This window comes from Lutra lutra, chromosome 2 (assembly GCF_902655055.1).
Source record: "Lutra lutra chromosome 2, mLutLut1.2, whole genome shotgun sequence".
In the NCBI taxonomy this organism is placed as follows: Eukaryota; Metazoa; Chordata; class Mammalia; order Carnivora; family Mustelidae; genus Lutra; species Lutra lutra.
In genome coordinates this window covers 52,696,244-52,717,509 of record NC_062279.1, presented here as the reverse complement: position 1 = coordinate 52,717,509, position 21,266 = coordinate 52,696,244, and positions in this window count along the sequence as shown.

Here is a 21,266-nt window from a genome sequence, read left to right as displayed (position 1 = left end):
GGATCTGGTCCAGTAACTGAACTTCAGTTTCTTCATCTATTAAGTGAATAATAAAACTTTCTTTGTACTAGATGCTTGCTTATTCTCAATCCCATTCTCTTAGTTACTCTGAAAAAAATAGGATAACTGGAAGATCAGAGACTGACTGCGTGCACTGGAGTATTGGGGAGTCTGTGCCTCATTTCTGGTGTCCATAAAAGACTGAGATTAAAGCTGTCAGAGACTTTTCTTGGAGAAACGACTTCAAAAAAAAGATGGCACCATATTGGATGACCTCAAACCAAAGAAAGATCAACTTGTGAAGTAGGCAAAGTATGATTTCAGTTCCTCCCCCACTCTGAATTTCAGGCCCTTTCTCTGTCCTGATGAGATGTTTTTTCCTGGACACCCAGTATCCCTTTGCTGCTCATGTGTGCTCTGGGTCAAGTCTTTCCCTTTTGGGGAAGCCCAATGACCCAGGCTGGGTCTCAGCTTTCATAACTCTTAACAACCATCTTCATGACAAATTTCTTATGCATAAAGCTACTCTCAAGTAAGATTCTTCTCAAAGAAGATCTGATAAGACAATTTACTATGAGGTTAAATAACTAAGTTTTTTGAGTTTTTGGGTACCCCCCCCAGACAATTTGAAATACCTCCTATAGGAGATTTTAAGGCTCAAATGCCATAAAGAAAACCTTTCTCTCTTCTTCCTCACCCCTATCCTGAACCCACATGTCAGATTTTTATTTGCCAAAGAGGTAAAGGAATGAGCAGTCAACTTGCTTGCTATCAGCGTGAGATCACCTGTGCTGTACCCTGACCCCATCTAATCACCACCACTGCTCAAGGCCAAGTCACATGAGCAGTCAGCAAGGAGTAGCGTTTTAGATATTTTCAGTGGCTTGTGGACACCTGTCATTCAGCCTCAGGGATGACCTTTTCGGAATCTGTAGCCTTCAAAAAAATATTTGGAGCATAGGCTGGTGTGGAACCATTTTTTGAGGCAACAAACTGCGTAAGTGCTCACTTAGTCTACCTATGGGAGAGGCATAGCTTCCCCAAAAGCATTTCCTCTACTTTGTCTGGCCTAAGACAGGCAACACTGAGAAAGGGGAAACAAGTTATTTCAGCCTCTGTGATCTTTCCAATGAACACATTCAATTTTCAAGTGGCAAAATAAAATCACCAATAAAAGCTAATGAGGAACACAGCCCACCTCAAAGTGATTTTCTCACAAGCCGCAGCCTAGGAAGGAGGTCTGGCACAAGTCTGCCTGGCTAGCTTTGGCATGGGAGATGGTAAGCAAATGGGGCAGGAGGTATAATCACCACAAGACCCCCAGGGAAAGACGTTCAAGCAAAGGAGACATTTGCAGAAGGCCGTGTCAAGAGGCTGTAACCAGAGCAGCTCGGTTTGCTGCAGACAGAGACACGATGACTCTGTGACAAGGCAAGCTATGTGCTTGGGAGGCCATCAGACACAAGCCAAAAAAAAAAGGGGGTTCTCCATATACACTCTGCAGAAAGGGCTTATCATCTGTCACACTCAGGTATTTTCAGCCACACTTGCATACAGGGATAACCCCAGTGTCAACAGTGTCATCCTTGACTACAAAGGACAACAGTGACAAATCTCAGGGCCCTTTGAATTTGAAGATAGCATTGTTAACTACCATGAATGCCAGAATTTCTATTGTCAACAGAGCTTTTCAAGTTATTTATGCTGCGATGCCTTGTATTAGATCAGCCCCCTCTTTTAGCTGCTTCCCTGTGACATGTCATAATGAAAGTAAGACTGTTGTCAGCAGTAACATGTCCTACATTGCCTGGATGACCACTGAAATTGGAGTTCCCAGATGTAAGCTTGAGACCTCTCACTCTGCAACCTCTCCACTTTAGGCTGTCTCTGTGATTCCCTCGGGAACTTATCAATGGCATAAAACGATATCTCATGCTTCATTCTGGAAACTTAGAAAACCTTCCAAGGGAATAAATCATTCCATAAGACTCCTTAAATGCCCAGTCCAAACCATGCCTGCAAGGATTTTTGAAGAACCTGCACAAGGAGGCTATTGTATGCATATACAAATAAATGACACAATTCAATGGTTTAATACTATCTGCCAAGTTAAACTACTGCAGAGCAGCTGTGCACATTTAAAATGATGCCTGGCACCCCTGGCGATCCATAAATCAGCAGCAGCATTCTTTCATCCGATGAGGAGAGGTAAGTAAGAAAAAATCCACAGATTGACATGTGTCTCGCGTGTGGATGACATCGCTATTCCTCTTGGTACGCAAAAATAAATAAAAATAAAAATAAGTCTCCATTTCTGCTGCATTAAGGCTAAGGTTCCTTTTCAGAGATGCAAGTTCTCATGCATGTTCTCTGGCATGTCAAATCCTGGCATTAAACCTCGTTCTTAGGAGGTTCACTTCAGCCTCTTTCGTTTGTCTTTCCATAAGTGGTAGGGCAAAATAGAAGTGATAACTCAACCTGAAAAGCGGTCATTCTTTCAAAAGAATGGATGGGTAGCCCAGGACCTAAGGCTTTCCCAGGAAAATCATAACCATGCTGGAAGTTGGGTGCCCATCTCTGTGCAGTTAACCCCTTTGTTCCGGCTTGTTCATCTGCAGGACAAAGCCATACAGCTCCGGGTCAGAAGGCCGGGCCTACAGATGCTTCCACCCAGCTTTGGTTGACCTTGTATCTCTACTTGGCTGGAGAAGCCAGGTCAAATTCAAATAAAGAGAAGTTGTATAGTTATAACGTTGGGTCACTGGAGAATAGAGTAACCAACGGTCCTGTGTTGCCTGGGTCTGAGGGGGTTCCTGGGATGAATGGGTTTTAGTGCTAAAACTAGAAAAATCCTAGGCAAACATAGTAGCTGTCACCCTACTAGTCACCCTGGTAGGTAAGTAGCAAGTTATAGGCTACTCAGAACACCTCAATTACCCATTATTCTAAATAAGTTCAATACCAAGTTGATATTAACAATCTAGACCCCAGCCAGAACCATGCAGAATGTCACAGATGCCCCAGTTAATATCCACTAATTGAGCCTTTGTTTTGTGCTTAATATTGTACTGTGTACAGGGTAGGGATAAAAAAGGGGAAAATGCCATCAATTCCACACTTTCTTTTAATTCACCTTTATAGAGTACAGCCAAGTAAATCTATGCTAGCCGCTATAGGATCTTGCATTACACAGATAGGCTTGCTTTTATTTGGAGACTGAGGGAGTTTCCTGTGCTGCTTCTCTGCCTGTGGCCTTGCAGCCCTGCCTCGTTGCTCTCATCACCTCTGTAGTTCAACATCAACCACCGCTCACACTGTCAGCTTAAGTCGGCAGAGGAGGGCGGGAAAGAAAGTGCCATATCTTGATGAGGATGTAAGATGAATTTCTTCTGTGGCTGACTCTCTTTACAGATAATTCTTCAATAAGGCTTCCAAAAAACATCATTTGAATAAGCAAGTAGCCTTCTAGGGGAAATATGAAGAAGAAATACACTCTTTTAATTCTGTGAAGTTTCTTTATTTAAAAACCTCAGTGTTCTGGGGTGCCTGGGTGGCTCAGTGGGTTAAGCCTCTGCCTTCGGCTCAGGTCATGATCTCAGGGTCCTGGGATCGAGCCCCACATCGGGCTCTCTGCACAGCGGGGAGCCTGCTTCCTCCTCTCTCTCTCTCTGCCTGCCTCTCTGCCTACTTGTGATCTCTCTCTCTCTGTTGAATAAATAAATAAATAAAAAATCTTTAAAAACCTCAGTGTTCTATAATCAGATGTATTAAATCCTTATCATAACTAATAAAAGGAACACATAATGTTCTTTTGGTAGCTGTCACTATTATAATGCAAATAAATGATTTGTGGTTGGAATTGAAATTTTATTCTTCCTGATTTGAAAATTTTCTTCTTGTAGAAAACTTGGACAGTTCATGAAAATAAAAGAAATTTGAATTACCTAAATTATTATTCTTTTTGTTGTGTGTTATCCTCTTTCTTTTCTGTGTATATATATTTTTTTACTTAGCTGTTACCCTAAAGGTGACATTTCTATATTCTGTATTTTACTCTTTGACATTGAATTGCCACTATTTTCATGTTTCCTTAAGTATTCTTCTTAATCAGAGTCTGGATCTGGACCCTTTGCAGTCTTAGAAATTACTGAGTTCTGGGGCGCCTGGGTGGCTCAGTGGGTTAAAGCCTCTGTCTTCAGCTCAGGTCGTGATCCCAGGGTCCTGGGATTGAGCCCAGCATCAGGCTCTCTGCTCAGCAGGGAGCCTGCTTCCACCTCTCTCTCTCTGCCTGCCTCTCTGCTTACTTGTGATCTGTCTGTCAAATAAATAAATAAAATCTTAAAAAAAGTAAAAAAGAAATTACTGAGTTCCCCAAAGAGGTTTTGTTCAAGCTAGCTGTATCTACTGATATTAGCAATATTAGAAATTAAAATGGAGCAATTAAAAATATATTATTTACTTCATGCTAACAATATTCTATATGAAAAATAACTATATTTTCAAAAAAATAAAGAAGTGTTATTTTAACACATTCCCAAATTTCCTTAATGTCTGATTTAATAGAAGACAGCTGGATTCTCATATCTTCTTCTGCAATCAAACCATTATATGTTATTTTGGTTGAAATATATGAAGAAATCCATCTTCAAACAAATATGAAGTTGGAAAAGGGAGGAGTATTTAAATAGCCTTTTCAGATAACTGTAGCTGTTCCTTGATGCTATACCACAACTAGACAAGTGGTAATTTTTTGAAGATTATTTACAATGTGATATCTGAAACCATATCAACGAGCTGTGTTTCTGTTTCATTAAAATCCATTGGTCCACCCTGCACTATTTTATTTTATTTTATTTTGTTTTATTTATTTGAGAGAGACCACAAGTGGGGGGAAGGGCAGAGAGAGAAGGAGAAGCAGATTCCCTGATGAGCAGGGAGCCCGACATAGGGCTCAATCCCATGACCCTGGGATCATGACCTGAACTGAAGGCAGATGCTTAACTGACTAAGCCACCCAAGCATCCCACCTGCACCTTTTTTTTTTTTTAAGATTTTATTTATTTATTTGACAGAGAGAGTGATCATAAGTAGGCAGAGAGGCAGGCAGAGAGAGAGGGAGAGGCAGGCTCCTTGCTGAGCAGAGAGCCCGATGTGGGGCTCGATCCCAGGACCCTGAGATCACAACCTGAGCTGAAGGCAGATGCTTAACCCACTAAGCCACCCAGGTGTCCCTCAAGTCTTACTTTAAAGCTTAAATTTTATCATTGGCAACATTTCTTTCAGTGACTGGCTCACTTGTTTTATTTAAAACTAAATATTGCTCAGCATAATCTCCTCCAGTCCAATAACAATGAATCTTGGAACACTGCATCAAAAACTAATGATGTATTTTATGGTGACTAACATAAGACAATAAAAATTTAAACATTTAAAAATGAATAAATATAAAAATAAAAATAAACATCAGCCAAAACTCAGTCTGAATAACCATAGTCTGACAGTCGTTCTTTCAAGTACAAATGACATTTTAATGAAAAGGGAGGCTAGTTCGGCTCACAACACCCATGTCACAAGTGCTTTTCCTCCAGACAAACTTCATACTTTTGGTATCAGCAGAAGTGCTTTATCTGTGTGCCCCATTTTGTCTCACAGGATATTAAAAACACATATACTCAGTGTTGAGATTTAATAAAAGTAATCATTTTTACTGATTTTTCAAGAACTTTCCTTTTTTTTAAAGGGTTTATGTATTTATTTGAGAGAGAGAGGATACAAGCAGGGGGAGCAGCAGAGGGAGAGGTAGAAGAAGGCTCCCTGCTGAGCAGAGAGCCCAACGCGGGATCAATCCCAGAACCCTGGAATCATGACCTGAGCCAAAGGCAGACACTTGATCAACTGAGCCACCCAGATGCCCTGCAAGAACATTCTTGATTAAAAGAGGCCTTTTTTGTGGTTGTTCCTGTGAGTGCATGGCATTGAAGAATACAATGACTCTGGTACAGTTAGAAGCCATGGTCTTGTTTCATGCTAAGACATGAGCAGTTTTTACATATCATTGATTTTGCACCATCAGTGCAAACATCAGCCTTGTGAAAAAGGCAAATAATGTCTTACTATAGTGAAAATGGCTTTGAACTCATGGACTTCCTAACGTATCTTTATATGGACTACAGGGTAATCATAAAGAAGAAAATAAATAGTAGTATCCTTTGGTTCATGAACAGGGAGCCATTACTTTTTACTTCTGTATTGTCTGAATTAAAATAAAAAAATCATGTATGACTTTTGTAGCTAATAATATATAAAAATTAATGGACCTAGGAGTGTCTCCATTAGATCCTCCACTGATCCTCAACATAATATTAGCAAACTGAATTCACCAATACATCAGAAAGATCATATACCATGATCAAGTGGAATTTATTCCAGGGATGCAAGGATGATTCAACATTTGCAAATCAATCAATGTGATCAACTACATTAACAAAACAAAGGATAAAAAGCATATGATCTTCTCAATTGATGCAGAAAGAACATTTGACAAAATTCAACATCCATTCATGGTAACACAATTTAAAAAATGAAAAATAAAATAAAATTTGATGGCACTTTTCACAGAAATAGAAAAAAACAATCTTAAAATTTGTATGGAACCTCAAAAGACCTCAAACAGACAAAGCAATCCTAAGAAGAACAAAGCCAGAGGTGATCACACTTTCTGATTTGAAACTATATTACAAAGCTATAGTAACAAAAATAGTATGGTATTGGCATAAAAACAGTCACACAGATCAACCGAACAGAAGAGAGCCCAGAAATATGTCCACACACTTATGGTCAATTAATTTATAACAAAGGAGGCAAGAATATACAACGGGGAAAGGACTGTCTCTTCAATAAAAGGTGTTGGGAAAATTGGACAGCTACATGTAAAAGAATGAAACTAGACCACTATCTAAAACCATATCTAAAAATTATCTCAAAGTGGATTAAAGACATGAATGTGAGACCTGAAACCACAAAACTGCTAGAAAAACACATAGGCAGTAAACTGCTTGACATTGGTCTTGGTGATGATTTTTTAAGACTTGGCACCAAAGGAGAGGGCAAAAAAAGCAAAAATAAACAGATGGGACTACATCAAACTAAAAGCTTCTTCGCAACAAAGGGAACCATGAACAAAATGAAAGGGCTACCAACTGAATGGGAGAAAATATTTGCAAATTATATGTTTGATAAGCAATTAATATCCAAAATGTATAAAGAACTCATATGACTCAATAGCAAGAAAATAAATGATTTGATTAAAAAATGGACAGAGAATCCGAACAGAAGTTTTTCCGAAGAAGATGTACACATGGCCAAGAAGTACATGAAAAGGTGTTCAACGTCTTTTTAATTATCAGGGAACTATAAATCTAAACCATAAGATATTATCCACCCCCCCCCCCCCGCTAGAAGCGCTATTATCAAGGAATTGTAACAAGGGTTGGTAAGGAAATACACTTTTGGCAGGAATGTAAATTTGTGCAGCCACTATGGAAAACAGTATGGAGGCTCTTCAAGAAATTAAAAATAGAACAATCATATGATCCAGCAATACCCAAGCATATGAAATATTCTTCAAATTCCCATCCCATCTGTCCTATAGGACCCCTCAGAACACGAAGTTTGAAGTTAAGGTGATAACTTCAGATTTCTCCTAAGTTTCATGTGGTGAAAAACTAGGTGGGAAGTAGTCATAGCAAGTTTGAAAGAAAAAGGTCTTCATTACCTGTCCCACCAAGTAGTCAATGGTGTGTTTGCCCAGCAGTGACTCTCAAGCTATTAGCAGGAAGCTCTAAGAGACACATCTGAGAAATGGTTGTTTCTAGAAAGTTGCACACCTATTTAAGCCTAAAATAGGTGGAGGTGGAATGGAAATAAAACAAGGTGGTAGGGACCCAGTAGGGTTAAGTACTAAATTTGAAAGTTGGCAATGACTTAATGGCTTAAGGAATTAAGTACACTTAAACGATCCAAGCCAGGGGCACCTGGGTGGCTCAGTCGGTTAAGCATCTGCCTTTGGCTCAGGTCATGATCCTGAGGACCTGGGATCAGATGCTGTGTCAACATCCCTGCTTGGTGGGGAGCCTGTTTCTCTCCCTCTTCCACTCCCCCTGCTTGTTCTCCCTCTCTCTCTTTCTGTCAAATAAAGAAAATCTTGTTTGTTTGTTTTTTAAGATTTTATTTATTTATTTGACAGACAGAGATCACAAGTAGACAGAGAGGCAGGCAGAAAGAGATAGGGGGAAGCAGGCTCCCCGCTGAGCAGAAAGCCTGATGCGGGGCTCCATCCCAGGACCCTGAGATCATCACCTGAGCCGAAGGCAGAGGCTTAATCCACTGAGCCACCCAGGTGCCCAAGTAAAGAAAATCTTAAAAAAAAAAAAAAATCTAAGCAGGCAAGTTCCCAGAATCCAGCTCTCAAGAAGTTTAAGGTCAGGAATAATTCCTTCTGCCCCACAATGTTTAAATCTTTTTATTCACTACATCAAATACCTCTTGAGTAATTATTGTGAGCCACAAATGATGTATATTACTTATGTTTTCTTTCTCCCTATTAGACTGTAGACTTTTGGAAGACAGGACATATATTATATTTATCTTTTTAATCTTCTCCATACCTAGCACAGTGGTTTGCACACAGTTAGTACTCAAAAAAAATCTGTGGAGTGAATGATTGATTGAATGAATAAATGAATGAATGAACGAACTCAGGTCTGATCCTAATGCAGACATCTTTTCTACTTCCTTATGAGTGAGAATAGTTTCAGACTCCAAATCAGAGGAAAATGAGAGGCCTACAGGTGTTTCATGTTTACAGTTGGAATGAGGCCAGGAGGCTGGGATTACAGAGAGATTCTTGCACTAGGAAGTGTTAATGTGATATGTATTTAGCACATGGATTCTAAGTATTTCACAGCTGAGAATAAAGTAGGATTGCTTGGAGTAAAGCAGTGAAGGAGACATTACTATAAAGAAAGACAAAGTAAGTGTTTGAGACTGAACCTCATCTTAATTAAAATAAGGACCACAATGAAATTTTCTGTGTAGAAGGCATTCTAAAAAATCTGCTTTATGTGGTAACACACATGTTTAGGTGATAAACCATCTTATTTCTACTTTCACTTCCATTTACCCCTTGAGGTGCAGCTCAGCTCTCATCTCCTTCTTCCTCTAGGAAACACCCTTTGATCATCTTTCTGACTTGCATGGGAAGCTTGTACTGGATTAAACAGTGTCCCCTCAAAAATTCATGCCCACCTGGAATCTGTGAAAGGGATCTTATTTGAAAATAAGCTCTTTCAGACATAATCAAATTAAGATGAGATCATGCTGAATTAGGGAGGGCTTTGAACCCAATATGACTGGTATCATTACAAGCAGAAGGGAATTTGACCCAGACACCGAGGAGAATGCCACGTGAAGAAGGGGCCAGAGGCTGCAGCAACTCATCTATAAGACACTGGGTGACAAGTATTAGCAGGAGCTACCGGAAGCTGGAAGAATCAAGGAAGGATTCTATCTGAGAGACTTCAAAGGGAATATGGCCCTGCCAATACCTTGATTTTAGACTTCTAGTCTCCAAAACTGTGAGGGAATAAATTTCTGTTTTTTAAGCCACTCAGTTTGTGGTAATTTGCTACAGCAGTCCTAAGAGACTAATAAAGAACCCTCTTCCTTTTATATTCACCTACATACAAGGCTGCCACACTGTTTTGGATATTTCTTTTTGTGTATATGTCTCCTCTTCAAGGTTATGATTTCTTGAACAGAGAGCATAAATTACTCATTTCTGTCCTTAGCACTCACATAATACCTGGAAAAATAAATGTTATTAAAGTGAACTAATTGGGATATGATTGGTAATTTTAAATGTCCATCAAAATTCTAATTTCTGGAGCGCCTGGGTGGCTCATTCATTAAGCGTCTGCCTTCAGCTCAAGTCATGATCCCAGAGTCCTGGGATCAAGCCCTAGATCGGGCTCTCTGCTCAGTGGGAAGCCTGCTTCTCCCTCTCCCCCTCCCCCCTGCTTCTGTTCCCTCTCTCGCTGCATCTCTCTGTCAAAAAAATAAATAAAATCTTTAAAAAATTCTAATTTCTGATGTCTGCCAAAATTAAAAACTTCTACTAGCCCAAGTTAAAGCTATTCCCACTCCTTAGAAAGGCCCCACCTTACCCTATAATTTATTTCAGAATGAGAAGTAGGAGAAAAGTAACAAAATACAAAAAGGTGGGGCACCTGAGTGGCTCAGTGGTTAAGTGTCTACCTTCCGTTCTGGTCATGATCCCAGGGTCCTGGGATCCAGTCCTGCATCGGGCCCCCTGTTTGTCCCTCTCTCTGCTGTGTCTATCTCTGTTAAATAAATAAATAAAATCTTTTAAAAAAATATAAAAAGGCAAATTTATTATCACTTAATAAAAGTCTTTAGTGATTTAAAATCCTTCAATCTACATAGATTCTGAAAAGGGCAAACATTTGAAAGGGAATTCTTCATGGTGGACATGCCAGAAACAACTGGCCCAAGCCATAGAGTATTAACAAACAAATACAAAATATATAAGGTTTACCAATCGCCAGACAGCAAAAATAGGGAGAGATTAAGAAGTTCATTTAAGTGCATACTAAAACATAAATCTCCTAATTTTGACAGCAATATCAAAATATCTTTTGCAGAAATACCTCTAACATCTCAGAATTCCTCTGAAACTTGACCTAGAGATGTTTACTTGTTGATTAGTTGGAGTAAGAGCCATAAAAGAATTTAACTATCCATATGAAACCTACAAGGAAAATCAATTCTGTGAAGACAGTGTCACATGTCCTTGTTCAAAACAAAGAAATAATAATTAAGAATATCATTCTGTGCCAAAGCCTTGACAGGAGCATCTAATTGATAAGGTGAAGGCCACATACCATGTTCTTCCTGACAGAAAGAAGAGACAAGGAATATTTATCTAACTTCAGCTATTGTGGTAGTATGTGAAGACCTGTCACTACATATTTGCCCCAAATAAGAAGGCTTTTAAGTGCTGGAGAACTTTCTGTGTTTTCTAAAAAATCTTTTTTTTTTAAAGATTTTATTTATTTATTTGACAGAGATCACAAGTAGGCAGAGAGAGAGGAGGAAGCAGGCTCCCTGCCGAGGGGAGAGCCCGATGTGGGGCTCGATTTCAGGACCCTGGGATCATGACCCGAGCTGAAGGCAGAGGCTTTAACCCACTGAGCCACCCAGGCACCCTAGCCAAAAATCTTTTAAGACACAAAATGTTTTACTCCTTGATCACATAATGGGTATTCTTGTCCTTTGGGAAATGTTCTTTCAAGCAGTAATTTTTGGTACCCAAGTTCCTTCCTTCTTGACTCTGCCATTTCCAAGGGCCTTGCACTTATTTGCACTTAATATGGCCGAAGAGGAAAGAAAGAACATAGAGAACTACTCATCAGAAGCTCTCAGGGGAAGAAGACCAGAAGCTCCGCATAACTTCTGCGTACATTCCATTGGCTCAGGACACAGGCTTAGGGCCATGTCTAATAGCAAAAGGGCCTTGGAAACCATGTGTGAGCTCAGTAAGAAGAGAATCTGGTTTGGTGAATAACCAACAGTCCATGTCTTACCACTGATAATTATCTTCCACTACAATATTTCAAAAAAGTTTAGGTCTTAAATCAAAAGAAGCAAAATACAATGATGAAGTATCACAAGAAAAAGTTAGACTAAAAATTGAAAGATTTATTGAAAAACATAAAGTCTGACTAAAACAAGGTATATAGATCTTTAGAATTCATCAGTCAAACATCTGGATTAAGGTTTTATAACTTTTTTTTCTAGATGTTTTATTAAAAGCTTGTGACTGGGGGGGGCTGTTTGGCTCAGTTGCAAGAGCATATGACTCTTGATCTTGGGACTGTGAGTTTGAGCCCCACATTGGGTATAGTGATTACTTAAACAAACTTAGAAGAAAAAAAAAAAAAAGAAGAGGCGCCTGGGTGGCTCAGTTGGTTAAGCATCTGCCTTCAGTTCAGGTCATGATCCCAGGGTCCTGAGATTGACCCGAGTCAGGCTCCCTGCTCACTTGCTCACTAGGGGGGTCTGCTTCCCCCTCTCCCTCTGCTTGCTGCTCTGCCTTACCTGTGTGCTCTCTCTGTCAATCTGTCAAGTAAATAGATAAAAATCTTAAAAAAAAGAAGCTTGTGATTAATATTTTAGTCACTGACTAATCAATATATTTCTTAGATTCCATTATTTTATGTGTGTGTGTGTGTGTGTGTGTGTGTGTGTGTGTGTATGTGTGTGTGTTCCTTATCATCTCCAATCAAAGTTTAGAGTTTAGGGAATCATGCCACAAGATGGCAACATATTTTGTTCTTAACTTCATTCCCTCTCACAAGCAGAACTAATAACTCTTTAAGAACAAGACAGCACTGAGAGAACCCTAGAGCATGGGGGTAAGGCTGAAGCACCTCCCTGTACCACAGAGACCAAGACACATTGAATTAAAAGGGTCAATTGACCAAACTGCCTGTCCCCTAGATAAGTGCAGCACCACATGGAAGGTCTTTCCTGAGCCTTCAGGGAAGGCTTCAGTTCATCCAGTGGGAAAAGAGAACTCAGGGGGAACAATCAGCCACCCCTAGTATTATGTATGGCTTTGCAGGAGCTTTTCCTCTGATCTCACACTACAGTAATTGCAGGGGAATCTGCAGGGCTCAACCACTGGAAGTCTAACTCTGACAGAGAGAGAGAAGGGTCTTGTAACAACCAGCACATAGATCTTGGCAGGCAGAGTTCATACCTGCAGTGCCCAAGTAGTAATCCCAACCAGTAGTTTTGCTCATCTGCAGAATGTCATGGGCATATTCGACCAGGAAACTTGGTTCCCTATCTAAATAAGAATGTGGATCCCAGTAAGGTTTACTAGCTAGGACTGGGTACTATATTCAGTAATAGGTGGGACTATGAATTAGCTTCCTTTCCCTGGTAGAGCAGCAGAACAGTACCCAGGGCTATACAGCTCATTGTTTGGGGGCCTAAATCAGGCCACAGTGTTCACTGAATTCCCTGGTCAGGTGAGGCCACCAGTTTTGCTCTGCAGATGGGGGACACCATTGGCTGTGCTTTCTGTTTAAGTGTCACTTTATGTAGGGGTGTTGAATGGGTTATGCAGCTTCCATATGCTCTCGTTATATTTCCTGGTAGAACAGGTTCAAGTCTGAATATGCTGAATTCAGCATACAAACAAACAAATAGAAATCCTAGAATCAGTATCCTGGAGGATAAGACATTGGAATTACCTATAAGAGGAAAAGCTAAATAAAAATTTTTATAAAAGAGTTAAGCAACCTCTGAGAATTACAGGACACAAAGAAAAGAAACAATATTTGCATTATGGGACTTCCTGAAGGAGAAGAGTAAAAGAAAGGGATAGAAAATAGGAGTAAAACAATGCTAATTAAAATCATAAAAATATAAAAAGGTACTGTAAATCTCACCAGTAATGGTAAACATATAGCCATAGTTATATTTTGCAATACAGTAATAGTGGTACATAATTCATTTACAATAATAGTTTAAAAGTTTAAAAAAGGTAATAAAAAATAACCATAACTACCATAATATGTTATTATTTTCATATGATAAAAAACATAAATTTTATCAGTGATAACCTAAAATGCGAGGAAGAGGGGAAATAAAAGTATAAAGTATAAAGTATACAAAAGTATACCTTATCATGAGACTTTAACATGAGACTTAATATCTTAAACTTACAACACTATTTTAAATTGATCCCAATTTAACTTCATAGAACTTGTATACTTTATAAAGTATACAATAAATTCAATAAAATGGCAATAAGTCTCATGATAACTACGATGGAAAATCCTATAGTAATTATGCAAAAGAACACAATAAAGAAGTCAAAGGATACTGATACCGAGAAACATCAAAACAAAACAAAACAAAAAGAAAGCTGGATAAGAAAAAAAGAACAATGGCTCTACAAAGCAACCAGAAAACTGTGAGCAAAATGGCAAACAGTAAGTCCTTACCTATGAGTAATTACTTTAAATGTAAATGGATTAAATTATCCAATTAAAAGACATAGAGAGTGGCTGAATGGATTTAAAAAAAGAAACAACAACAAGAAAATAAGATCCAAAAATATGCTGCATACAAGAGATGCACTTTCACTTTAAAGATACACATAGACTGAGAATGAAGGGATGGAAAAAAAATATTTCAAGCAAATGGTAACAGTAACAACAACAGCAGCAAAACCAGGAGTTATTATATGTATAGCAGACAAAATAGACTTTAAACCTAAGTAGTAACAAGAGACAAATAAATTCATTATATATTAATAAGGGGTTCAGTACATAAGAAGGTATAATAATTATAACTATATATGCACCCAACATTGGAGCACCTAAATATATAAAGCAAAAACTGAGCTTAAAGGAGAAAGAACAGTAATATGATAATAGTTAATATCCTACTCTCAACAATAGATAAATCATTCAGGCAGAGAATCAATAAGGAAACAGTGAATTTGAACAATGCTATAGACCAAATAAACCTAAAAGACATATCCAGGACATTCTATCCAAAATAGCATAGTACACATTCCTCTTAACACACATAGAACATTCTGTAGGATAGATCATATGGTAGACCATAAAACAAGTCTTAGCAAATTCAAGATTGAAATTATACCAAGTATTTTCTCTGACCACAATGACATGAAACTAGAAATCACTAACAAGAGGAAAACTGGAAAATTTACAAACACATGGAAATTAAACAACATTCTCTTAGTCAACCAATAGATCAACCAATTTCTTCAAAGTAATTAAAGGGTAAATAAAATGTTTCTTAAGACAAATTAAGATGGACATACCAGAACTTATAAGATGCAGCAAAAGCAATTCTAAGTGGGAAATTCATAGTAATAAAATATGTATATTAAGAAGCATGAAAGATTCAAATAAATGATCTAACTCTATGCCTTAGGAAACTAGAAAAAGAACAAACTGAGCTGAAAGTTAGCAGAAGAAAGGAAATAATAAAGATTAGAGAGAAAATAAGTGAAACAGAAAACAGAAAAATAATAGAAAAGATTAACCAAACTAAGAGTTGGTTCCTTGAAAAGATAAACAAAATTGACATGACCTTAGTTACACTAACCAAGGAGAAAGGACAAAAGACCCAAACAACAAAATTATAAGTGAAAAGGAGATATTACAACTGATACTACAGAAATTCAAAGGATCATAATAGGCTTTTATGAACAACTATAAGCCAAAAAACTGAATAACCTAGAAGAAATGTAAAAATTCTGAATAGACCAATTACTAGTAAGGAGATTGAATCAGTAATCAAAATTTTCCCATCAAAGAAAGCCCAGACAGATGGCTTCAGTGGTAAAATTTACCAAACATTTAAGGAATTACACCAATCCTCCTCAAACTCTTCCAAAAATCAAAGGGGGTACACTCCCAAAGTCAGCATTATCCTGATACAAAAACCAGAAAAGAACACTACTAGAAAAGAAAACTGCAGGCCAATATTTCGAATAATATAAAAAGATCCAAAAATTCTCTAAAAAATACTAACAAATTGAATTCAGCAGCATATTAAAAGGATCGTATACTATAATCAAGTGGGATTTACCCCTGGGACACAAAACACAGAAAAAGCATTTGACAAAATTCAAGCCCACAGCTAACATCAGACTCAATGGTGAAGGGTTGAAAGCTTTTCCTCTAAGGTCAGGAACAAGACAAGAGTGCCCACTCTTGCCACTGATATTCAACATGGTATTAAAAGTCCTAGCCAGGCTTATCAAGCAAGAAAAGGAAATAAAAGTGTCAGCACTGGAAAAGAAAATGTAAAACTGTCTCTATTTGCAGATGACATAATTTTATACATAGAAAATCCTGAAGATTCAATCAAAAAACTGTTAGATCTATACAATAAATTCAATAAAATGGCAAGACATGAAATTAACATACAAAAACCAGTAGCATTTCTATACACTAACAATAGATTGTCCAAAAAAAAAAAAAAATAAAGACATTGACCCCATTTATAATTGTATGAAAAACAATAAAATATTTAGGGATAAATTTAATTAAGAAAGTCAAAGAGTTGTACTCTGAAAACTATAAGATATTGATGAAAGAAATAAAAGAAGACACAAAATAATGGAAATGCATCCCATGTTCATAGATTGGAAGAATTAATACTGTTAAAATGCCAATGCCACTAAAAGTCATCCAGAGATTCAACTGAATCCCTATCAAGATTCTAATGACATTTTTTACAGAAATAGAAAAAACCTTCTAAAGTTTATTTGGAACCACAAAAAAAACTCTGAAGAGCCAAGGAAATCCTGAGAAAGAACACATGAGGGGCACCACACTTCCTGGTTTCAAGCTACCCTATAAAGCTATAGTCATTGAAACTGGCATAAAAGCAGACAAATAGATCAATGGAACAGAATTGAGAGCCCCAAAATAAACTCAATCATATATGGTCAACCAATATTTGACAAGGGAGTCAAGAATACTCAATGGTCTCTATAATAAATGGTGCTGGGCTAACTAGATATTCACATGTAGAAGAATAAAACTGGGTCCATACCTTACACCACTAATAAAATATTAACTCAAAATGGATTATAGACTTAATTGTTAGATGTGAAACCATAAAATTTCTACAAGAAAACATAAGGATGTAGCTCCTTGACATAGGTGATGGTAATGATCTTTTGGATATGAGACCTACAGCACAAGCATGAAAGCAAAACCACGTAGGACTATATCAAACTAAAAAGCTCTGCACAGCAAAAGAAATCATCAAGAAAGTAAAAATACAACCTATGGAATAGGAAAAATATCTGCAAACATCTGATAAAGGGTTAATACCCAAAATATGTAAAGAGCTCATATGATAGCAAAAAAAAAAAAAAAAAAAAAAAAAATCCCCAAATAACCCAGGGAAAAAATAGGCAAAGGACCTGAATAGACATTTCTCCAAAGAAGATATATGAAAAACCAACAGGTACATGAAAAGATGTTCAATATCACTTGTTCAATATCACTAGGGCAATGCACATTAAAACCACAATGAGATATCACCTCAGACCTGTTAGAATGGCCATCATGAAAAAGACAAGAGAGAACAAACCCTGGTGAGGATGTTGAGAAAAGGGAACCCTGGTGCACTGTTGGTGGGATTGTAGACTGGCGCAGCCACCATGGAAAACGGTATGGAGTACCCTCAAAAACTTAAAAATGGAAATACCATATGATCTAATAGTTTCACTTCTGGGAATGCATCCAAAGAAAATGAAATCACTAACTCAAAAGTACATCTGCACCCCCATGTATGTATGTATGTTTTATATGTATATATGTGGGTGTGCATATACACACTGATGACATATTATTCAGCCATTAAAAAAAAAAGGAAATCCTACCATTTGCAACAACATGGATGGACATTGAGGGCATTATGCTAAGTGAAATAGTCATACAGAAAGAAACAAATACTGTATGATCTCACTTATATGGAATCTAAGAAAGAAAAAATGAAAAGAACAAAAACGACAAACTCACAGGAAAAGAGGTCAGATTTGTGGTTATCAGAGGTGGGAGGTGTGGGGAAGGGGAATTAGAGAAAGGCAGTCAAAAGGGACAAACTTCCTTTTGTCCCAAAAGGAACAAACAAATGACTACTAGGGATGCGATGTATAACATGATTACTAGAGCTAACTGTATGATACATAGTTGAGAATCGTTAAACGAATAAATCCTATGAGTTCTCATCACAAGGAGAAAATTTTTCTCTTTTCTTTTTATTATGTCTATGTAAAAGATGGATCTGCTGTAGTAATCACCATATATAAATCAAACCATCATGTTGTATGCCTTACACTTCTACAGTGTATGTCAATTACTTCTCAAAAAAAAAAAAAACTAGGGGAAAAGGTTTAGAATTTAAAGTAATGCCAATGTAACATGACAGATTTTAATGTGGGATTTGGTTATACACTTCTGAGTCCTTAGAAAAAGGTTGTCAGCTTATAACTGGTAACCTGGTTACCTACTTCTGCTCTAAGAATGAGTGGGTCTGCGCAATCATAACTTTGATCAAACCAGTTGAACTTCTGATAGCATCCATATCAAAACCCAAGGTTTTCATGTTTCTTGGAATGATGTGATATAGCAGGCTGTACGGATCAACTGAAGGAAAGTTAAATTCAACACAAAATTTGGAACTGTGCTATCCTTATGCTCATTCGCACAGTCTGCTTTTTGTTTCTTCGTTTAATCTGTGTTCCACTTTGTCTTTTCCTGCAATTAAGATTAAGGTAGCCAGACAGGGATGTCTAAATCATTTATCTTTAATATGTAAAGGGACAGATTGTCATCAGCCTACTTCAAAGATATCATATCCTTGGGGCTCCTGGGTGGCTCAGTTGGTTGAGTGGCTTTCTTCTGCTCAGGTTGTGATCCCGGGGTCCTGGGAGGGAGCCCCATATAGGGCTCCCTGCTCAGTGAGGAGCCTGCTTCTTCCTCTCTCTCTACCCACCCCTCAACTTGTACTCTCTCTCAAATAAATAAATAAAATCTTTTAAAAGAAAAAGATTTTATTTATTTATTTGAAGACAGATCACAAGTAGGCAGAGGCAGGCAGAGAGAGAGAGGGGAGCAGTCTCCCTGCTGAGCAGAGCCCGATGTGGGTCTCCATCCCAGGACCCTGAGATCAAGACCTGAGCCGAAGGCAAAGGCTTTAACCCACTGAGCCACCCAGGCACCCATAAATAAATAAAATATTTAAAAAATAAATAAAAATAATAAAAGATATCATATCCTAACTCAAACAAAATAAGTCTTTGGAAATTCCTGGATTCTGCTACAATTGTTTTTTTTTTTCCCCTCTTTTCTTTTTAGTTAATGTATGACCCTAACAAGTTACCCCTCTAATTGGATGTTTGCTCAGGCAGTTAAAAAATAGAGTTAACAAAAAAGCAAATGAGTTAATAAGCCCTTTTGTTTTTCTTAACAAGGCATATCTTAAAATCTAAATGTTAAATCACAGAACATTATTACCAAATCTCTTATTTGATGACATGTGTGGCTAAATGCTTAGGCCTTTTTGTGTGTGGAGGTTATTGCATTAAATAGTGCTAGACAAAATAAGTTGGTATATATCTTATTAAACACGCTATTGAGCAAATGAGGTTAAAAAACAAGGAAAGGATGTCCAACTGTTCTGTTTTGACATGGAGTATGTGTGCGTGTGCGTGTGCGTGTGTGTTGTTTTATTTTCTTTTGGATGACTTACATAGTAAATTGTTCTAAAATTGCTGAATAACAGGACTGCATACTCTGAGAAGCTAGGGAAGTGTTTGCTTCTTTTCTAAAGTAAGTCTGCAGAGAGCATTTGGTAAGAAAAGGACAATGAAAACAGTCTATGTTAACATAAAGACAGGCTGCTTTTTATGTCCTCCTGGACTCTACAGAGAAGAATCCCACCCTCATGAATGAGCAATGAATATTTCTAGTTAATTTAGGCATGTGGACAAAACAAAACAAAACAAAAAAGGGAGAGGAGAAAGCCAGCAACAGGCTTGTACCGCTAACTAACTTAGCACAGTTTTTAGAGATGTTTAAGTAAGTGAAGCAATTAAAAAAAAAACACACCTGGGAGGCTAGGAAGTAAACTGGAGAATAATACTGAAAATGCACACATCAAAGTAGTTGTCACATCTACATGAAGCCTGTGAAGGTGGTGGATCAGCCCAGCTATGAGGGGTCTTGTAAGTGCTAGTCTCTCACCAGGACTCAAATACACTGAAAAACAAACACATCCACAAGTGGTCTGTGTACAGATGTGTACACGGCTTCAAGTTGACCCACCACACATATACAAATAGTTTATGCACTTTGGGGAATGCTATGTTTTGACACGGAAAAGAACGCACAGAGAACAATTGTTTTGCTTCAGTGTGGAGGTGAACTTTGATGGAACTTAGTAAAACACAGAACATTTATTACTGTGATGAATGGCTCTCTGGGGAGTCATTTCCATGCCCTCCCAGCTGGAGTAGAGGGCTGCAGTGACAGCGCTGGGTAAGAAAGGGACAGAACAATAGGTTCTGTGAGTTCAAGAAGCTGAGGTTGCCCTCCCAGAGTGGGTGGTATGAGCATCAGTCCTAAGCAGCACATAATTCAGAGGAGAGTGATGGATTCTTGTGGAATGTGGAAATAACAAAGAGGGTAAAATGAGAGCAAATTAGGAAAGTGCACTTGAATCACCCAAAGTGCTGAGGATTTTTTGTGTCAACAGATTCTAAGATTGAAAAGCCACAAGACTGGTGAGTTCCCTGATCAAATCCAGGACCTACGATCCCAAGCAACCAACAATATTCATCCAAACTGGATGCCACTGCAATTGGCCAACTGGAGCAACTGGAAAACAAGTATCCCTTCCATCCCTTTAAATAATTATTTATTCATTTGTTTGAATTTTTTAAAAATTGCAATACAGTTAAATCAGCATGTCTGATTCACTTCCATTCCTTCACTGTGCAACCTAGGGTCAGGGAAGGCATCAGTTTCTCTGTCTTCCCTCTGTCCAAGGTGTAAAGGTATCTGCCGTACTAAACTGCAAATGCAACATTATCCTTGGTTTTCTCCATCTTAACAGATTTCGCATCCTTTCCCCTGGCCTTGAGCAGGAAATTCTTGATTTCCTCAACTTTGCTAGTTTTGACTAGGAGGCTAACAGGGAGGGAGAAAGGACTTGCATGGCCAGATAGATGCCCTTTTTCACCTTTTCTACAAAACGTTTTTTAAAATACTGGTGCTCTCCAGGGGCGGCTGGGTGGCTCAGTCAGTTAAGGGGCAGACTTCAGCTCAGGTCATGATCCCAAGGTGCCATGATGGAGTCCTGCTTGGGCTCCCTGCTCAGTGGGGAGTCTGCTTCTCCCATCCCCTCTGCCTGCTTCTCCCTCTGCTTGTGCTCTCTTGGTCAAATCAATAAATAAGATCTTTTTTTTTTTAAGATTTTATTTATTTGACAGAGAGAGATCACAAGTAGACAGAAAGGCAGGTAGAGAGAGAGAGAGAGAGGGAAGCAGGCTCCCTGCTGAGCAGAGAGCCCGATGCGGGACTCGATCCCAGGACCCTGAGATCATGACCTGAGCCGAA